The 19,914-nt window shown below is 38.5% G+C and overlaps 1 long non-coding RNA gene across 3 annotated transcripts in view; it reads right to left on the bottom strand.

The window, feature by feature from the left end:
- LOC129030750 (uncharacterized) overlaps positions 1-19,914 on the bottom strand; it is a 60,689-nt gene that overhangs the window by 17,667 nt on the left and 23,108 nt on the right. Inside the window, exons 3-5 of one of the 3 annotated variants that reach the window (XR_008500745.1) lie at positions 7,672-7,750; positions 6,028-6,256; positions 2,795-4,718 (exon numbers count right to left, since the gene is read on the bottom strand). The exons of 1 other annotated variant lie outside the window; for it this stretch is intronic. This is a non-coding gene — a long non-coding RNA (uncharacterized LOC129030750). Of the gene's footprint in view, positions 1-2,794; positions 4,719-6,027; positions 6,257-7,671; positions 7,751-8,982; positions 9,048-19,914 lie in introns of those variants that run through there. One more of the 3 variants, XR_008500743.1, reaches the window with a different exon arrangement.

The following is a 19,914-nucleotide window of genomic DNA, read 5'->3' as shown; positions in this document are numbered from 1 at the left end:
CCTGCATAAGAAGTTCTTTGCTTTGCAATATTATATGAGAACAGTTAAAATGTTATTCAAGTGGTTTAGAAGTATGGAGATATAAAGAGAATTTCTCATCATTTCTAAAATCAGGTATAATAGTTCTTAGTCCTTATCTAAATTGTTACTACAATGCCTATCTAAAAGTTTTTCATAATAAGCTCAATCCTTTTCAAGATTATAATTTATCTCTGAGCATCACATATTAAAACAAGATCCTCAGTACCAAATGTGACTAAGCTTAATTTTAAAATATCTCATTAATTTGCAGTAATGAGATGTAATGAATATTTATGGAAGGTTTTATCTGTACCTATTAATTTGCCATGATGTGTCACTGATAAACTAGTCCTCTAAGCTGAAGCCAAGAGATGTCAAAGTGAAAAGCATATAAAATAATGTTCAATAACTACCACGTGAGATTCCGACATTTGGTGTAAAAGGTAATATGTTTTCTGCAAATGAAAGTTTACTATGTAACGCGCTGAATGCACCACAGGGAGCGAAGTCATTTTCTCTGCACACACAGTTTATTACTTTTAAATATCATTGCTCTCTTTCTCTCCTACGGCACCAACAAGGCAGAACAACAGTGTTTTTCCTTCAGCAGAAACCAATTGTCTTCACTTCTCGATCTGAGATCAAAGGTCATTTGGATTGCCGATGAAAGGAGGCGGCATATCTGCAAACCACCAGCAAGTTTTGTTGAAGGGTTAGAAGATGTGTTAGGCCTGGCTCCACACTGGTTCAGTGTTTTGGCTGAGCACATTCTGTGGGACCTGGGCTGTGCCATCCTGGTTGTCACTGTGCCACTAACGGTCACTGAGCACATATCCTTGCACAGTTTCCAACGGCATCTTCATGTGCCTCAAAGCAGCAAACTATAATGAATTATTTAGTTTTTTCTACAAAAAGGCAAATTTAAACATATGGTCATTCACAAATTTTCCTCATTGATGAATCTTGAAGAAAACTCCTTGCTTAATACCGAGGTCTTAACTCTGGCTATTACCAGTTTAAAACAGACTAGCCTTCAGCTTAAGTGAACTTAATCACAGCCCAAATACAATTTTTATGCCCTAACCAAAAATTGTTCGGAATCAGAACACTCAAAAATTTGTAACAAGAAGCTATAAAACTATGGTCTTCAAGACATAAACCTTTTGTGATAATGAGGGACATTTTCACGTAAGTCATAAAGACCTGAATTACTGACTGTTAAGCAGGGGTATTTCAAATCATTAATTTTGCAAATTAAGAGATCTATATAGAAATGTGTTTTTACTTTGGCTCAGGAATAATCTATTAGAAGGAACTTGATATTAATTTTGAAATTATAATACAGTAGAGTAAAAGCTTTTTAATTTTGTAGTATAAATGACCAAAAGCTTCTTTTATTTTCAAATAAAAAGACAAAACTATTGATTTAATTTAGATTTCGACAAGTTAAGTAGAAATGTTTAAGATTAGTTTAATAGCCAACAGAAAGAGAAAATTAGTGCACAGAGCACAGAAATCAATAAAGGAAACGGAATGAAGGAGAAAAAAAATCATTCTAAGAGAAGGTAAGACAGAAAGCAAGAAGAAAAACAGGATAAAAAGAAAGTTAAAGAATGAGATAAGAGAAACTCATTAAGTAATTATGATGGATATGAATGGACTAAATCATCCTATTAAAGGAAAAATTTGAGGCGGGGCATGGTGGCTCACACCTGTAATCCCAGCTACTCGGGATTACAGTAGCTAATCCCGCTTTGGGAGGCCGAGGTCTCAGGTGGATAACCTGAGGTCAGGAGTTCAAGACCAGCCTGGCCAATATGGCGAAACCCCATCTCTACTAAAGATACAAAAATTAGCTGGGCAAGGTGGCATGTGACTGTAATCCCAGCTACTTGGGAGGCTGAGGAAGGAGAATCGCTTGAACCTGGGAGACAGAGGTTGCAGTGAATCAAGACCACACCACTGCACACCAGCCTGGGAGACAGGGCAAGACTCCGTCTCAAAAAAATAAATAAAATAAATAAATAATAAATAAATATAGGAAAGTTTAGGTAGACATACTTAAATCTAAAGAAAGAAGCAATTAAATTTATGGTGGGCAAATGCCAACCATAACAAACAGACAAACAACTGAAATAAAGCAGCTGTTTTATACCAGGCAGCAGAAAATATCAATGGGGTTAAACAGGAATGTTTTCTAATGATAATAGTTTCAACAACACAAGAAGATTTCATAGTAAGCTTGTCTGCACTCTTAAAATAGATCTTCTTATTACAAGGTAGAAACTGTAAAGTCTACACTCTCCACCAGTTTCAGCATCCCTTTCTGTGCTATGTTCACAATGCAATGACCATGATGATAGGCCGGTGATAAAACATTATTGAGATGAAAGAAGAGGAGGCTATGAAACCAAGTATAAAAAGGGTGTCCAAATCAAATGTGGAGTCAGAAAATGTTTTCTGAATGCAGTGATGCTGGAGCTCAGTTTCAAGGATGGGTATGAATCAGCTTAGGTAAATATATGTTCAGAGAAGGTATGTCAGGACAGCGGAGGAAGGAACTCATCCATGTGCCTGGAGGAGAGACATTGCAAAACACAGTCTACAAGTGACCTAAGAAGACGCTACGTGGTGGATACCCTTGAGATCCAGAGTAATGCCCTCTTGCTCAGCTAAGTAGCCCAACTCTTCTAAGATCTATGAGACAGTAAAAGAAAGATACATATCAAGAATGAGAATTACAGATTGGTTTACTTTTATTTTGGTTTGTTTTCATATTGTAAGGAAATTCATGTCAAGCATATTGTTCTATCGTATTTGAACACCACTCTGACATCATTGATATTGATGTATCTTTTTCCTGCCTCATATTTGTTGATCACCCTGGATAAATAGATACAGAGTAGTAGGCTACCATGAATATTGTTTTAAAACATACAGCAAAACTGGCCATGAAAATAATGACCTTGTTGTCCCCTAGCAGCAGCCATAAAGGCAGCAGCCTGTCTTGCAGACGGCATTGCGGCACAGGAATGGATTATAGTGAGTGATAAGGTGAGGAACTGCAGGCAGATAGGCATCACCCTTTGCTTTGGCAGAAAATAGCTAAAGTAAAGGATCAGAAAGAGAATCGTTATGGTTAAGCAGTCCTGTAACAAGAAGACGGTGGCTTTTCAATTCATTTTGTAATCAAGGGTCCTAAGTGCAGTAACCTCTTTTGTCTTCAACACATGAAGCTCTCCTTCAGCTGACAAACTACCTAGAGCATCATAATCAAATAAGAAACCCTTCCAGGCTAGAGAGAGGCTCAAAAAGAGAAGTGAGGTGGGCATTTTGAAAAGTTATCCTCTTACAACAGCTGGAGAAGCACGTCATCTCCAGACAAGTCTCAGCCACATGCGGCTAGGAATTCTATTGAGATCTTATTTAAAAATAGCTACACTCCTCAAAGTAAAATTGACAGCAACTTCTTTGTAAAAGTAGCATGTGTTTAAACAGCAGGCTTACTTTGAAAGTTTCCACACCACGAGTAGCCTTGGTGGGTACTGGGTACCAAGGTTCTTAAAGATGTTAAACATTTGATTTAGTGACATTTCAATCCTTACATTTTGTGCATTTCAACGTCTAATTGGAAGACAATATTTTATATCACACATCCTTTTTGCTTGCCTAAAAAATAAAATATAAGAAATTACATGGGTGAATGGATGGATTATTATTTTATTGCTAATATAAAAACATTCAAAAAGTAGATGTTTTGAGATTAGCTCTATTTTACCTGTGAACACCTGGCTGTCTGAGGATTTGGCTCACATTCTGTATAGGATGAGTTTATTTGCTCAAAAACTCTCTTAATCTTTGCAAAGCTCATCGGTGGCAGGTAAAGATGGTTTATCCCTGCTTTCATGACAGCAAAAACATGGCTCAAAAGACCTGTTTTGCTCAATGGATCTGGGACTTTAAAAAATGATGAAAGTCTTCACTTAAATGTAGGCTAAGCCACATGTAATGGTTAATTTTCTGTGTCTACTTGACTGGGACATGGATACCCAGATATTTGGTCAAACATTATTCTAAATGTTTCTGGGAGGGTGTTTTCAGATGGAATTACCATTTAAACCAGTGGAATTTTAGTAAACAGACTGCCCTCCACAGTGTGGGTGGGCCTCCTTCAATCAATTAAGGCCTTATTAGAACTAAGAGTGCTTTTCCCCCAAAGAGGAAATTCGACCAAGCGGACGGCTTTTGGGCTCAAACTGCAACATCTTCTTCCTGGGACTCCAGCTTGTGTTCTTACCCTGACTGGCCAGCCCCCATCATCCTGTGAGCCAGTTCCTTAAAATCTCTCTCAATAGGCAGATGATAGACAGATGAGCTACACATCCTACTGGAGAGTACTCAGGCACCACACACACCATATTTAGCTAAAGGAATAGAAAGAGAAGTATTTTTTACAAATGTATTTAGAAGGCACTCTCTCCTGCTGAATGTTAGTGGCTGCTCTTTCAGTTACACAGACAACATGACTGTTTTGTTTCCTCCTCTCTGCTGTCCTCAGAGGCTAAAGCATTTGGTGCCTGAGCATCAGAGAAAACACAAACCATGCAGGAGCGGCAGCTGCAGCTGGAGACACACCGGCATTTCTCTGGAAAACCATTTGAAGTAGGTGCTGCATGCTGGAACCAAGCTGCCACAGCCTGCAGTTACCAAGAATTTCTTTTAAAAGTAAATTCTCCTAATTCTCCTGCACACAGCTCAGTGAATCAGGCCCTGAGGATAATACAAAGTATTTTGTTTTCAAAACACCCAGCCTCCCTTCCTTCAGCCACATCCCCACCTACATGAAAGGCTCCACACTCAAGGCAGCAGGAATGCCCGAGGACATAGCTAATTCCAGAAATTCCAGCAAAATTCTACACTCCTGTATTTCCCCACCCTCTTCACCTGAGAGACTGCCTTATTCATTTCAAATAAATGAAAAGGAAAGCCAATTTTTAAAAGTTCATTTTGAAAATAAACTTAAAAGCTCAGTCTTCTTATTATAAGCCCTTATTAAACACTACTGTGACCTTATGTTAGAGAGATGTCTCCTGAGAGCCCTGGACCGTGAGCGAAAAGAACGGAACAGTCTATGCTTGAACCAACCACACTGTCTCTGTCTTTTCAGGTTTGACTCAGTTGGCCCATACAGGCCTATCTAATAAACAGCATATATGGAGGAGAGAGCATCTGCTTGGGTTCCGGTGGCCACGGGTGCAAATCCTTTCCCCCAACTCATAAGCTATAGGTTAGGGTCAATTAGATCAAGGACTTTAGAGTCTTTGGGTCACAGACTTCTAATTTGTTAAGTGGGAAGAATAACTCCTACCTCCGGGGTTGTGTGAAAGAATTAAATGAGAGAGTGTGTGTAACACTCGCGAATTAAATAGATAGTCACAGAAGATTACAATCCTCCCTCTTTATTAGCTGGGACTGATGGCCTTTGATAATAGACAATGCAATCAATAGTGTAATTTCCTGTTTATCAGGGAAAATTTATGTACGCAGTGACCTAGAGAAGGATATAAGGCAGATGTATTATCATCAATAAAAAGAAACACAGATTTCCTAAGTGATGGAAGTCAGAATGCTGATTAGCTACAAAGGCAGACCTTGAAAATACGTATGAATGGGTTATGTGCCTGTGATTCTTCCTGCATAATGCACTGTCTCTTAAACCAACCCTAAAAGCACTTAATGCTATATAAGGTAGACTTTAGGTGCTCCAAAAGGGCTGATTATTAATAATTAATGTTTGCCTAGGGTTCACATGCATTATCCTCTCAACAACTCTCGAAGAAGTCATGATTGCTGTAATTCCCTTGCTTTCCTACCCCATGGACATGATCTTCCACCCCCCGCCACTTTCGGTTAGTATCAGAAGCCGTGTGCTTCCAAGAGGGCTGGAAGTAACCCCAGCCACCAAGGTGAATCTTAATTAGCATCAATCTATGTTGGTAATTCCACTCATTTGCCTGTGGTTGTTTAAAAAATGAGCATATGGTGCAATTCTAGTCAAAAGCAAACAAGAGAAGATTTTTCTGACAGTGAAGGAGGAAGTGAGGGTCTGGAAACATTTTGCTGCTGCTGAAGGAAACACACAAGAAGGAGACAGTCCTCTCTTCATGTCCTTTGTGCGTTGCTGTGGGTGAATTTCTTCCCAGCTACAGCCATTTTACAGCAATGACGGGACAAACTGAAGGGAGAAAAAGCCCAAACATTGAGGATGGCAGAGTAAGAAGACAGGGAGAACTCTGAAAATGTTGTTATTCGGCCTCTGAACTCACCCACCCCAGAATCAAATTGAGAATTTTAGTCATATAAGCCAATATGTCTTATCACAAAATTCTTACACTTCTAAGCCACTTCTAGTTTCTGCCTCGGTTAAAGCATTCCCTTATATCACCTATACTATTCAGCATTTATTCCACAAACATTAATTAAGACTGACAGTGTATCAGAAATTGCAGCAGACACCATCTGATATGAAGTAGAAAAATAAATACGCAGTAGAAAAACAAGTAGAATGTGATCCATATCCTAAAAAAAAAAGCCTGTGGGCTTTTTGTTTCTTTGTTTGTTTATTTTATGGTGTAACTACTGTGTATCAGAAGACATTGCAATAGATTTTTGATTGGTTCCCTATCTCTAACTATTACTATCTCCAATTAGACCCCCAGTCCCCCACTGCCCTTGATGAATTATCTTTCAACAATTTAGATTCTATCACATCACTCGCCTGATTTAAAATTCACTCTGTATGGTAGAGACTCTCAAATCACATGGAAAGCTTGTTAACACTCACATTAGCGGACCCACCTCCCGACTCTCAGATTCAGTAGATCTAAGGTGAAGCCTGAGAATGTGCATTTTGAGTATATTCACAAGTGCTGCTGCTGGTGTGGGAATCACGTTTGCTGACCACTAATCTATAGGATCCAGTCCATATCATTTGGAAAGCATACTTGTCCCTGTGCTATGCATCAAGGTTTTGCATCTTTTCAAATATTTGTCCTTCTGGCTAGAATATGTTTTCCCATCTTAGTCAAAACTCGAACTCTTTATCTAGGATATCTTATTTAGTGTAGATATTCCCCCATATACATATATGCATATTTGGCATTAATAGACACTTCTCTATATTTTCTTGTGACTTTTTACATGCTTTCCATTTTACATACTTTCACATTAATGATATATTGCTGTTGGGGGTCCACAGCCTGAGTTTCAGGTAACAAAGAATCTGGCTTACTTACTACATTAAAATATGGACATTTCTTTAGGATATGTAGCATATAGAATCTACTTTTTCAGGTTGGTATGTAGGCACAATATATGACTCTCACTCCAGTTCAGTGTAAAAAGATTGGTGAATATAATGTATGTGCGACAGGAGAGTGCCTTCACTTTAAATTCCATCTGAAGGTATAAGTGAAATGTTGAAACAAAGTTTAGTGATATATTTTTAAGTTCAAAATGGACAACCAAATTGTTGACTCTAGAGTAAATCAAATCATTGACCAAAAACCAAAAGGATTTATACTAAGTGGTATTGCTTTTACTTAATCCATACTATGTTTCCTAGCAAAGAGTTTTAGTTTTAAAGGTCACCTGAAAGAATTTCATTTTCTCATTTGGAATCAGTCATCTCACTTTATTATTCCAGCACTGTTCAATAAGAATGTAGAATCTGTTAACAAATAACATCATTTTTATTCACAGTTTTTTCTTCAGGATATTAAGAGTATCCGAAAGCTAATGAAGTTGATGAATCTTATTAACATAAATTGCACAAGGTACGGTGGCTCATGCCTGTAATCCCAGCACTTTGGGAGGCCAAGGTGGGCGGATCACAAGGTTAGGAGTTCAAAACCAGCCTGGCCAATATGGTGAAACCCCGTCTCTACTAAAAATACAAAAATTAGCTGGGTATGGTGGTGCACGCCTGTAATCCCAGCTACCAGGGAGGCTGAGGCAGGAGAATCGCTTGAACCCGGGAGGTGGAGGTTGTCGTGAGCTGAGATTGCACCACTGCACTCCAGCCTGGGCAACATAGTGAGACTGTGTCTCAAAAATAAATAAATAAAATTAAAATAAAAAAATAAAATTAAAATTAGAAAAATAAATGCATATATTCATCTAAAATGTTATAATTCAATTACTTATTGATTTTAACTTCTGGGATAATCATATCATTATATGAAATTTTCTAATGTACAAAAGCTCCTATAATCAAGAATTAACACTGTGGCCCTTCCCTCCAAACAAAGAAAACAAAAGGAAAAACAAACATAAAACAGCCAGTACAATTCCAGTCCTGGTCCACTTTCTCTTCCCTGTGTTTGTATCATAATATGCTTCATTCCAGGGCTTCCCTCACCTATGGGTTGTAAAAAAGTTTAAACTCTCTGTGCCACAATTTTCTTATACAGTAAAAAAAGAAACAAACATAACTTATATGATTATTCTGAAGATTAAATGATGCAATCAACTAAAGTCATGAACTTATGTTAGGCTACGTTCAAAGCTGTCCTGGGTTGCACGCACCCGGTGGGCAGTGGGTTTGGACAAGCTTGGCTTAGAGTTTAAAGAAACATGGAATTAAAATGCATAGCAACAGTAACATGAAAGGTGAGAGAAAATGAAATGGGATTAAAGGGCTCTGAGGTCCTAAGCAGTTTTGGGCATGAAGTATGAGAAGTAATATCTGTTAAATTGTAATAAGATGATGATTAATATTGGAATCTGTTAAGCAGCAACTAAGTAAACAGTAAAGTAATTAATTTAAGGTCTAGTCCTGCACATGAAGTCATTAGACTATATTAGGTTTGAAATCATGTTCTCAACATTGTTTATTATTATTATTTCTATAGGTACTTATACAGTCAAAGTACATTGCTTGTTATTTTGATAGGTACTTACACAAAGTACAAGCAGTCTTCACTTTCCATGATATTGAAATAACTTTACAATCTCTGGAAAACAATCTTAACAACAGATGGGAATAACGAGAATTGTTCTATGACCTTTAAAATTTTGTCTTACTATAAATTATAAACAAATGGGAGTATAAAAACATAGCAAACCTAATATTTCGTGTGTATACTATACTATAAAGCATTATAACAATTAAAGTGTTTTATTTCTTTTTAAAAATGTATTAAGTAGTTTGAAAAATGCTGATTCTTCATCATTGCATAGCATTTTAACTTTTATACTTTTAATATTGTGAAATATCTCCAAGAAGTCCTCTTTGAAAAATATACTGATTTAATTAACACATAAAAATTATATGCGGGCATACTTTGCTGTGTTGCAACTTGCTTTATTGCTCCTCACAGACTGTGTACTTTTTACAAATTGAAATTCTGTGACAATCCTGCATCTGGCAAGTTTATTGACACCATTTTTCCAACAGCATGTGCTCACTTTTTGTCTCTGTGTCTTGTAATATTTCGAACTTTTTTATTACTGTTAAATCTGTTATAGTGACCTATGATCAGTGGTCTTTCATATTACTATTATAACTGTTTTGGGTCATCATGAACCATGCCCACATAAAACAGAAAACTTAATTCATAAACGTGTGTGTTCGGACTGTTGTATTCACTGACTGTTCTCCAGCTGATATGATTTGGCTCTGTGTCCCCACCCAAATCTCATGTTGAGTTGTAATCCCCGGTGTTGGAGGTGGGACCTGGTGGGAGGTGATTGGATCGTGGGGGCGGATTTTCACCTTGATATTCTTATAATAGTGAGTGAGTTCTCAGGAGATCTGATTGTTTAAAAGTATGTAGCACTTCCCTCTTCACATTCTCTCCTGCTCTACCATGTGAAGACATGCCAGCTTCCTGTTTGCCTTCCACCATGATTGTAAGTTGCTTGAGGCCTCCCCAGCCATGCTTCTTGTACAGCCTGCAGAACCATAAGCCATTAAAACCCTTTTCTTTCTAAATTACCCAGTCTCAGGTATTTCTTTATAGCAGTGTGAGAATAGACAAATACACCATCTCTCTCCCTTTCCTCAGGCCTCCCTATCCCCGAAGCACAACAATATTAAAATCAGGCCAATTAATAACCATACAATGGACTCTGAGTGTAGAAATGAAAGGAAGAGTTGCATGCCTCTTGCTTTAAATCAAAAGCTAGAAATGGGTAAGTTTGTTGAGGAAGGCATGTAGAAAGCTGATATGTGATGAAAGCTAGGTCTCTTGTACCAAATAGCCCAGTTGCAAATGCAAAGGAAAAGTTTTTGAAGGAAATTTAAAGTGTTATTTCAGTAAACACACAAAAGATACAAAAGCAAAGCAGTCTTATTGGTGACATGGAGAAGTGTAATAGTCTGGATAGAAAATCAAAGCAGCCACCTCATTCCCTTAAGCATGGCCCTAACTCTCTACAATTCTGTGAAGACTGAGAGACATAAAGCTGCAGAAAAAAAGTTTGAAGCTAGCAGAGGTTTGTTTATGAGATTTAAGGAAAGAAGTCATCTCTATAAAATAAACATGCAAGGTGAAGCAGCAAATGCTGATGGAGAAGCTGCAGCAAGTTATCCAGAAGATCTGCCTAAGACCATCGATGAATGTGGCTACAGTATACAACAGATTTTCAATGTAGATGAAACGGCCTTCTATTAAAATAAGATGCAATATAGGAATTCATAGCTAGAGAGGAGAAGCAAATGTCTGGCTTCAAAGCTTCAAATAGCAGGCTTGCTCTCTTATTATTGGCTAATGCAGGCTAGTGACTTCAAGTTGAAGCCAGTGCTCATTTATCATTCTGAAATTCCTAGAACCCTGAAGAATTATGCTAAATCTGATCTTCCTGTTCTCTAAAAGTGGAGCAACAAAGACTAGATAATAACACATCTGTTTACAGCATGGTTTACTGAATATTTTAAGCCCACTTTTGGGATCTAATGCTCAGAAAAAAAATCTTTTTGAAATATTACTGCTCATTGGGAATGCACCTGGTCACCCAAGAGTTCTGATGGAGATGTGTAAGGAGATCTTTTCACACCTGCTAACACAACTTCCATGACGCAGCCCGTGAGTCAGGGAGAAATTCCAACTTTCAAGTCTTATTATAAAAGAAATCCCTTTTGTAAGACTGTAGCTGCCATAGATTAGTGATCCCTCTGATGGATCTTGGCAGAGATAACTGAAAACCTTCTTGAATGGATTCAATATTCTAGAGGCCATTAAAAAGATTTATGATTCATATGGGAGGAAGTCAAGATATTAACATTAACAGGAGTTTGGAAGAAGTTGATTCCAACCATTATGGATGACTTTGAGGAGTTCAAGATTTCAGTGGAGGAGGGAGCTACAGATTTGGTAGCTAGAGAATTAGAATTAGAAGTAGAGTCTAAAGATGTGACTGAATTGCTGCAATCTCATAATAAAATGTGAATGGATAAGGACATATTTCTTATGGATGAGCAAACAAAGTAGTTTCTTGAGATGAAACCTACTTCTGGTGAAGATGCTGTGAATATCATTGAAATGACAACAAAGGATTTAAAATATTACATACGCTTTGCTGATAAAGCAGGGTTTAAGAGGTCCAACTCAAATTTTGAAAGAAGTTCTACTGTGGTAAAATGTTGTCAAACAGCATTGTGCCCAACAGATAAATCCTTCATAAAAGGAAGAGCCAATTGATGCAGCAAACTTCATTGTTGTCTTATTTTTAGAAATTCTCACAGCCATTTCAAACTTCAGCCGCCACCACCATGAATCAGTCAGCAACCATCAACATCAAAACAAGACTCTCTACCAGCAACTTGATTATGACTCACTGAAGGCTCAGAAGCCCATAGCATATTTTTAACAATAAATTATTTTCTAATTCAGATATGTACATTGTTTTTAACAACATAATGCTATCTCATTCTTAACAGAGTACAGTATAATGTAAACATAACTTTTATATGCATTGGGAAACCAAAAAAAATTGTGTGACTTTCTATATTGAGATATCTGCTTTATTGCTGTGGTCTGGAATTTAACCTACAATATCTCAACATAGAATGGCTAAATTGAGCTAATTAAAATATGCATTACCTCATATACTCACTATTTTTTGTGAGAATACTTAAAATTTACATTTATTTTCAAGAATATGATATATTGTTATTGACCCTAGTCTTTATGTTGTATAATATTGATCTCTTGAACTTATTCCTTCTGACAAACTGAGATTTTGTATCCTTTGCCAATCGGTCCCCATGGGAGCCTCTCTGTGGACAGAGTGGAGGCATCAGGGGATGGAGTGTCCTTGCAGGGGATGGAGCACCCTTGCAGGGGATGGAGCACCCTCGCAGGAGATGGAGCATTTTCACAGGAGATGGAGCATCCTCGCAGGAGATGGAGCACCCTCGCAGGGGATGGAGCATCCACACAGGAGATGGAGCACCCTCAGAGGGGATGGAGCATCCTCACAGGAGATGGAGCACCCTCACAAGGTATGGAGTACCTTCACAGGGGAAGGAGCACCTTCACAGGGGATGGAGCACCCTCACAGGGGATGGAGCACCGTTGCAGGAGATGGAGCATCCTCACAGTGGATGGAGCACCCTCACAGGAGACAGAGCACCCTCACAGGGGATGGAGCACCTTCACAGGAGATGGAGCACCTTCAGAGGGGATGGAGCACTCCCGCAGGAGATGGAGAACCCTCACAGGCGATGGAACACCCTCACAGCAGATGGAGCATCCTCACAGGGGATGGAGCACCCTCAGAGGAGACAGAGTACCCTCACAGGGGATGGATCACGCTTGCAGGGGATGGAGAACCCTCACAGGGGAAAGAGCACCCCCCCAGGGGATGGAGCACACTCGCAGGGGTTGAAGCACCCTCACAGGAGATGAAGGACCCTCGCAGGGCATGGAGCATACTTGCAGGGAATGGAGCACCGTCACAGGAGATGGAGCACCTTTGCAGGGCATGGAGCATACTTGCAGGGAATGGAGCACCCTCACAGGAGATGGAGGACCCTCGCAGGGCAAGGAATACCCTCGCAGAGGATGGAGCACCCTCACAGGGAAGAACCCAGAGTCCAGATGTGAGTAAGCCAAAGACCAGATGATAAGTAGGTGAGGATCCAGGGATAAGCAGAGACAACCGGAGAAGGGAGGCATGTGGATTCCTCAAATCCTCGAGTGTGTTCATGAAGAACAAGAGACAACCCTCTCGTAGAAAAATCAAAGGCCGGGGTTGCCTGAGCAACACACCCACATATGCCCGCTGAGGCCTGGCCACCCCATTCGCAGACAACATCCTGTTACTTGCTTCTCTTCATACGACAAACCCCATTATTTGTGAAAACTTGAGTATGTCTTTGTATTTCCAAGCTAAGCCAGACAATGTAATCCAGATTTCTCAGTCAAAATCATCATAAAAAGTAAAGTCCACGAATGGGGAAATTATAAGTCTTCTGTTTCATCCAGTATCTAGAATGGTCTTAAAAGAAAACAGCCATTATAATGTGACTAAAGTAAATGCACCTATATAATACCTTGCTTCTGGACAGAAGAGATGATCACAAATAACACATTTCTACGGGGAAGTGCATTGCTAATTTTGAGGAATGGCAATAGAGCTAGTAGTGGTGAAATGAGGCAGACGGCAGAGAGGTGGTTAAAACCACAGCATGTGGGATTTGGAACTGACCCTGGTATATATTTTAAAGAAATAATACAGAAATAAATAGGGAGATGTATGCCCAATGATGCACACCCTAATGTTATAAATACAGTCTCCACACTGGAAATGAAGAACTAAAATAGCTGTAATAATAATAGCTCACACCCGTGAGCTATGAAGTCAGTTAGATATTTTCTAAACACATTAAAGGCATGATGTATCTTGCTCTCATATCAACTCTGTGAGGTAAATAGGATCATTATTTCTATTTTATAGATTAAAAAATGAGGCAAAAAATCTTTAACTAGTTACTTGAATTCCACAGTTGTATTAACCAGGTTTCTTCAGAAAAAAAGAATAGATGATAGATAGAGAGATAGACGATAGATAAATAGATAATGTATACGTGTGTTTGTGTGTATAGAGAGAAAAGAGACGGACAAAGAGAAAGGCAGAGACAGAGAGACAGTGAGACACAGACAGAAAGATTTGTTTTAAGAAATTGGCTCACATGATTGTGGGTGCTGGCAAGTCCAAAATCAGCAGAGCAGACCCGCAGACTGGAGACCCCAAGGCAGTATCCCCTCTTGAGCAGACAGTATTTTTCTCCTAAGGCCTTTAACTCATTGGCTGAGGCTCACTGACATTAAGGAGGGCCATCTGCTTTACTCAGAGTCTACTCATTGAAAATATTAACTGCATCTAAGACATACCTTCGCATCAACATTTAGTCTGGAATTTTACCAAACAACTGGACACCATAGTCTAGCCAAGCTGACACATAATAAATTTAACCATTGCAACAGCAAGGAAGTGTTGGCTTCAGAATACAGGTCAGCAGACTGCAGAGGCTGTGAGCTGTTACCACATGGCCCTGACTCCCAGAGCATGCATTAGCAGGGCAGCTTGCTAAATGTAGCTGATCCCAAGTAAGCAATACTTTGCCTGCTCACAGAATTATGCATAATATTTAACTACATGAAAAAAACCTTAAGAAAAATGTTAAATAAAAATACTGGGCATGAAATTAATTTTTAAAATCTTAAATTATTAAGATATCTATAATTTATAAAAATTCTAGGCTAGGTGTGGTGACTCAGGTCTGTAATCCTAGTACTTTGGAAGGCCGAGGTAGGCAGATCACTTGAGTCCAGGAGTTCAAGACAGCCTGGGTAATGTAGTGAAAACCTGTCTCTACAGAAAATATGAAAATTAGCTGGGCATGGTGGCATGCACCTGTAGTTTCAGCTACTCGTGAGGCTGAGATGGAAAGATAGCTTGAGTCTGAGACATCAAGGCTGCAGTGATCCAAGATCATGTCACTGCATTCCAGCCTGGGCACCAGAGCAAGACCTCATCTCAAAAACAAAACAACCATATACATATATATATATATATACATATATATACACACACACACACACACACGTATACACATATATACATATATACATATATACACATGTATACACATATACATATATACACACTTATATACATATATACACACTTATATACATATATATAATTTCTAGAAGAAACTACTTAATGTATAGATTGAGTGTCTCTTATCCAAAATGCTTGGGAGCAGATATGCTGTTCAGATTTTTTTCAGATTCATGAATATTTGCATCATTCCAGTTAAGCATCCCAAATCTGAACATCTAAAATCTGAAATACTTCAATGAGCAGCAACTCCTTTAAGCGTCATATTTAGGCTCAAAAAGTGTTCGGTTTTAGAGCATTTCAGATTTTGGCTTTTCAGCTTTGGGATGCTCAATTTGTGCTAACAGTGACCAGATAGAAATAAAATGTTAAGATCATAGATTTTGCTTTTATTTTCCCAATTTTATGTGCAAGTATTTTTATGTGTCCCAATTTTATGTACAAGTATATGACTTACTTTATCAAACTAGATGAGTAGTTTGACTTCCATTATCAAACTAGATGCATACATGAGTTTTACATGCATAGACACACATAGACGTACATTCACACACAAAGACTACTTTTTCTTGTTATTTGTGGTTTTAGACTTTGATTTTGAGGTCGGACGTGGTGGCTCAGGCCTGTAATCCCAGCACTTTGGGAGGTTGAGGCAGGTGCATCACTTGAGGTCAGGAGTTCAAGACAAGCCTGACCAACATAGTGAAACCCTGTCTCTACTAAAAATACAAAAATTAGCCGAGTGTGGTGGCACATGCCTGCAATTCCGGCTACTTGGGAGGCTGAGGCAAGAGAATCACTTGAACCCGGAGACAGAGGTTGTAGTGAGCCGAGATCTCATTGCTGCATTCCAGCCTGGGCAACAAGAGCAAAAGCTATCTCAGAAAAAAAAAAAAAAAAAAAACTTTTACTTTGATGTAATTTCAAACTTACAGAAAAGGTACAAGAATAGAACAAGGAATCCTAAACATCCTTTATGTATATTCACCAATGTTTGATATTTGTTTTCATTAGTTTACATCTCTTTCTATCTCATTATATATATCTATATATCTATACACACATAAACACATATACACACATACAGATGCATATACATATATATATATGTATATACACACACATAGCTACACGTTATGTATGTTGTATTTCTGAACCATTTGAGGGTAACTTTAAGTCATTCTCACCCTGTGTCTCTAATTCCCTCTGATAATGCAGTATGTATTTTCTAACAAGGATTTGCCTCCTGATCCATAACCACAAACTTTTTCATAAAAACCAGGAACTTAATATTAATGCAATAATAGGATATAATCCGTAGTCTGTCTTTAAATGTCATCAATTTTCCCAGCACTGTGCATCTTGTTCCTGGTCCGGGGTTCACTGGCTCTTCTTCCTTATTTCCTCCTTAATCTAGAGCCCCTCCTGGCAGAGACGTTTTCAGGTAAACACAGCAGCACATGTGCATCATGAGGCCCCCTTCCAAGGGATGACCCGCAGAAATAATACCTGTGTCCTGATGATGCTGCTTTGTATTTTTAAATTTCTGGAATTTTTCTCTGAAATGTTCAGTTGCAGTCATCTTATTAGCTATGTATGATGACCCTTTATCATTGCTTTTAAAATCCAGCCCCATGTTCTTCAGCTGGCTGTCGTCATAAACCTTTTCAGCAGAATTTGTTGGATGACTGTCACTATTTCCAGAAATTACGACCACACTTAATGGTGAAAATAATTTTAATATGTGACCTCCTAAAAAAGCAAAAATCATGCATTCTAATTAGACGTACAGAAGAAGAGAAAACTATTCCCCATATCAGAGCAGAGGTACCTTCGTAGGAGACAATTCCGGAGGTGAGTCCTTCCCGTAATGAGCTATGACCCCTGCAACTCTATTTTTAACAGTCTCATATGAATCTCTATAGAATAGATTACAGAAAATGTAACAACCAAATTTGTAGAAACTTAAGAATTATCAGAAAAGTAATCTACGATGAATTCTTGTAATTTCAAATAATACTCAAAGTGCTGCTAACTTTATCTAAAACTTGCTAGTAATCCATAAATTACACTTCTTTTTTTCTTAACTTTTAGAGATTATTTTCCTGTCTTTATTTTCTTTTGCTTTATCTTCTTATTTATTGTCAACTAATGTTCTCTTGTGTGAAGTGTTATGATGCTTTGTAAGATAACAAAATGATTTTGGACCAAAGTATCCTATAGATAAATTATTAAATTAATGACATTACAAGAGACAACTCTGTTTTTGTGGTTGACTCACTGAATGCACTCAATATTTCTTGAATATTCACATCTGTACCGGGTATTCTTGGCTGGTTGCAGGCATTGTTCTGAAGGACTTTCCTGGCACACACTATCTAGAAGTTGTCCCATGATATGAGGCTTTTCTAAATAACTGAACACATCTACAGCCTATTATACAAATAAATTTTATGATGTTGGAGTAACAGTTTCCTGTGACTTTACCAGGAAATACTTGCTCCTATATTCTTTGTGTACCGTGTAGGTTAGAATCCTACTAATTTTCCAGACACAGAAAAAATAATTTAAGCCATATGTTCGACAAATGTTTTCCGGACTCATAATCCTTGACCCGAGTCTACGTTTTATTGCTTCTGCAAACTGTCCAGGGGATATGACAGGTGATGGCAAAACGTGAAAAATAGGACGAGTCTTTGGCGAATCCAAGAGCAAATCCGAGGAGGTAAAGAAACACAAGTGCTAGGCATGGCACAGCTGCCATTTGTTTTCCCTATCAAGTTAGTGGTTCCGGAAGTCATTTCAAAACAATAAACCTTTTGGCATGTTGCAAATAAATTCGCTTTTATCTACCACGTGTCATTCATGGTCTACTATTCCTTTCAGTGACAGTACATCATCTTTTCTAGATTGAATCAATACAGCATGATCTAAAACGTGTTCTTTCTTCTTCATGCTTATCTGTTATTCTGATGAGGGCAACAAAAGGCCCAGTGTTTCAGCCAGCAGAGAGCAATGCTTACAGTGTGGAGGGAGAAAGAACTGCCCCTCTTCCTCTTTCTCCTCCTCTTCTTTTTATCCTTTGTCTCTTCCTTACTTCAGCTCTCACTTCCTCTCTCTCTTTTTGTCTTTTCTCTATTATTGTAGATAGATCCAGCACATGCCAAGTGCTGATTTGATATTTTTTATCATAAATTCCAAGCAAGGTCAATTGAAATGATTTTGAGAGTTTTTTTTCTACAATGTTCAGCTGTTTGGTGTAAGAAGATAATTAAGTGGGCTCCGCATTGGAAGGTGAATACAATAATCAAAGAAATGAGTAAGGAAGTTAAAAATGGTTTCACAGGAGTGGTTTATGTCCAAACCATGAGCTCTCAACTTGGGACAGGAAGACAATGCAAATGTAAAGATGGCAAGAAGTGAGAGAATGAGTGGTTTGGAGATTGATGAATAGCTGGAGAAACCCAGGTGGAAGAGTAGGAAATGAGACTGAGAATGCAGGATTCTTCTCTTTTTTAATTTGTTTTTTAAGTTCAGGAGTACCTGTGCAGGTTTGTTCCATAGGTAAACATGTGCCATGATGGTTTGCTGCACAGGTTATCTCATCACCTAGGTAGTAAGCCTAGTGTCCATTAGCTGTTCTTCTTGGTGTTCCACCTCCTCCCCTCTCCAATCTCCAACAGGCCCCACTATGTATTATCCCCCACCATGTGTCTATGTATTCTCATCGACAATGCAGGATTCTTTAAGTGAACATTTAGAAATGGCCCAGCTACTGGTCACTCTCAACTCTACTGAAAGTGGTTGGCTGAGGTTGAATAGAGGTTGAGTATGAGAAGACCAAGAACAACAGAAGCTCTGGTGTTGGGTGATTCATCATATAAGTACCGAAGTCACCAAGTGAATTTGATTTAGTCTGTGTCCTATATGGTTGCAGAGTTTGTCCATTACATAAAGCTGCCAGGACTTCCTAGCTTATCAAGTGCTACACTTGCTTCCTACCCACAGGAAGAAGCTCCATCTTCTAAACCTCCTGACCATAGAGGTAAGTGTTCTTATTTGCACAGAGTTGATATATGGGTTAGTATATTTTCTTTGTTTGTCTGATCATGTTTAAGTTGTATACACTTGTCCTTTGCACAGATGTTCAAAAGAACATTATGTGCAAAATCAGAAAGATGCCTAAATTAATGCATGCCCTTCCAGTCATAAAGTTGTGTCTCACATTAGCAAATCAAATTCATGATTGCAATGCTGTTTTTAGTCTGTTGTATTTAGATATACCCTGCCATTTTTAAATCATTTTTTGAAAGATTTTATTTTTAGAGCAGTTTCAGGCTCATAGCAAAATTGATCAGGTAGTGCAGAGAGTTTCCATATGCTCTGATATAGTTTGGCTGTGCCCCTACCCAAATCTCATCTTGAACTGTAGCTCCCACAGTTCCCACATCCCATGGGTGGGACCTGTTTGGGAGCTGATTGAATCATGGGGGTGGATCTTTCCCATGCTCTTCTCGTGATAGTGAATATGTCTCATGAGATCTGATGGTTTTATAAAGGGGAGTTTCCCTGCGCACACTCTCTCTTGCTGATGCTAAGACGTCCCTTGCTCTTCTGCCATGATTGTGAGGCCTCCCCAGCCATGTGAAACTGTGAGTCAATTAAAGCTTTTTTCCTTTATAAATAACCCAGTCTCAGGTATGTCTTTATTAGCAGAGTGAGAACAGACTAATAAATGCTCCCTAAACACTCAAAACCTAA

The sequence above is a fragment of the Pongo pygmaeus genome, chromosome 12 (genome assembly GCF_028885625.2).
Source record: "Pongo pygmaeus isolate AG05252 chromosome 12, NHGRI_mPonPyg2-v2.0_pri, whole genome shotgun sequence".
NCBI classification, from domain to species: Eukaryota; Metazoa; Chordata; class Mammalia; order Primates; family Hominidae; genus Pongo; species Pongo pygmaeus.
Note: the sequence above shows the minus strand (reverse complement) of the source record. Positions and strands in the feature narration are given on the sequence as shown.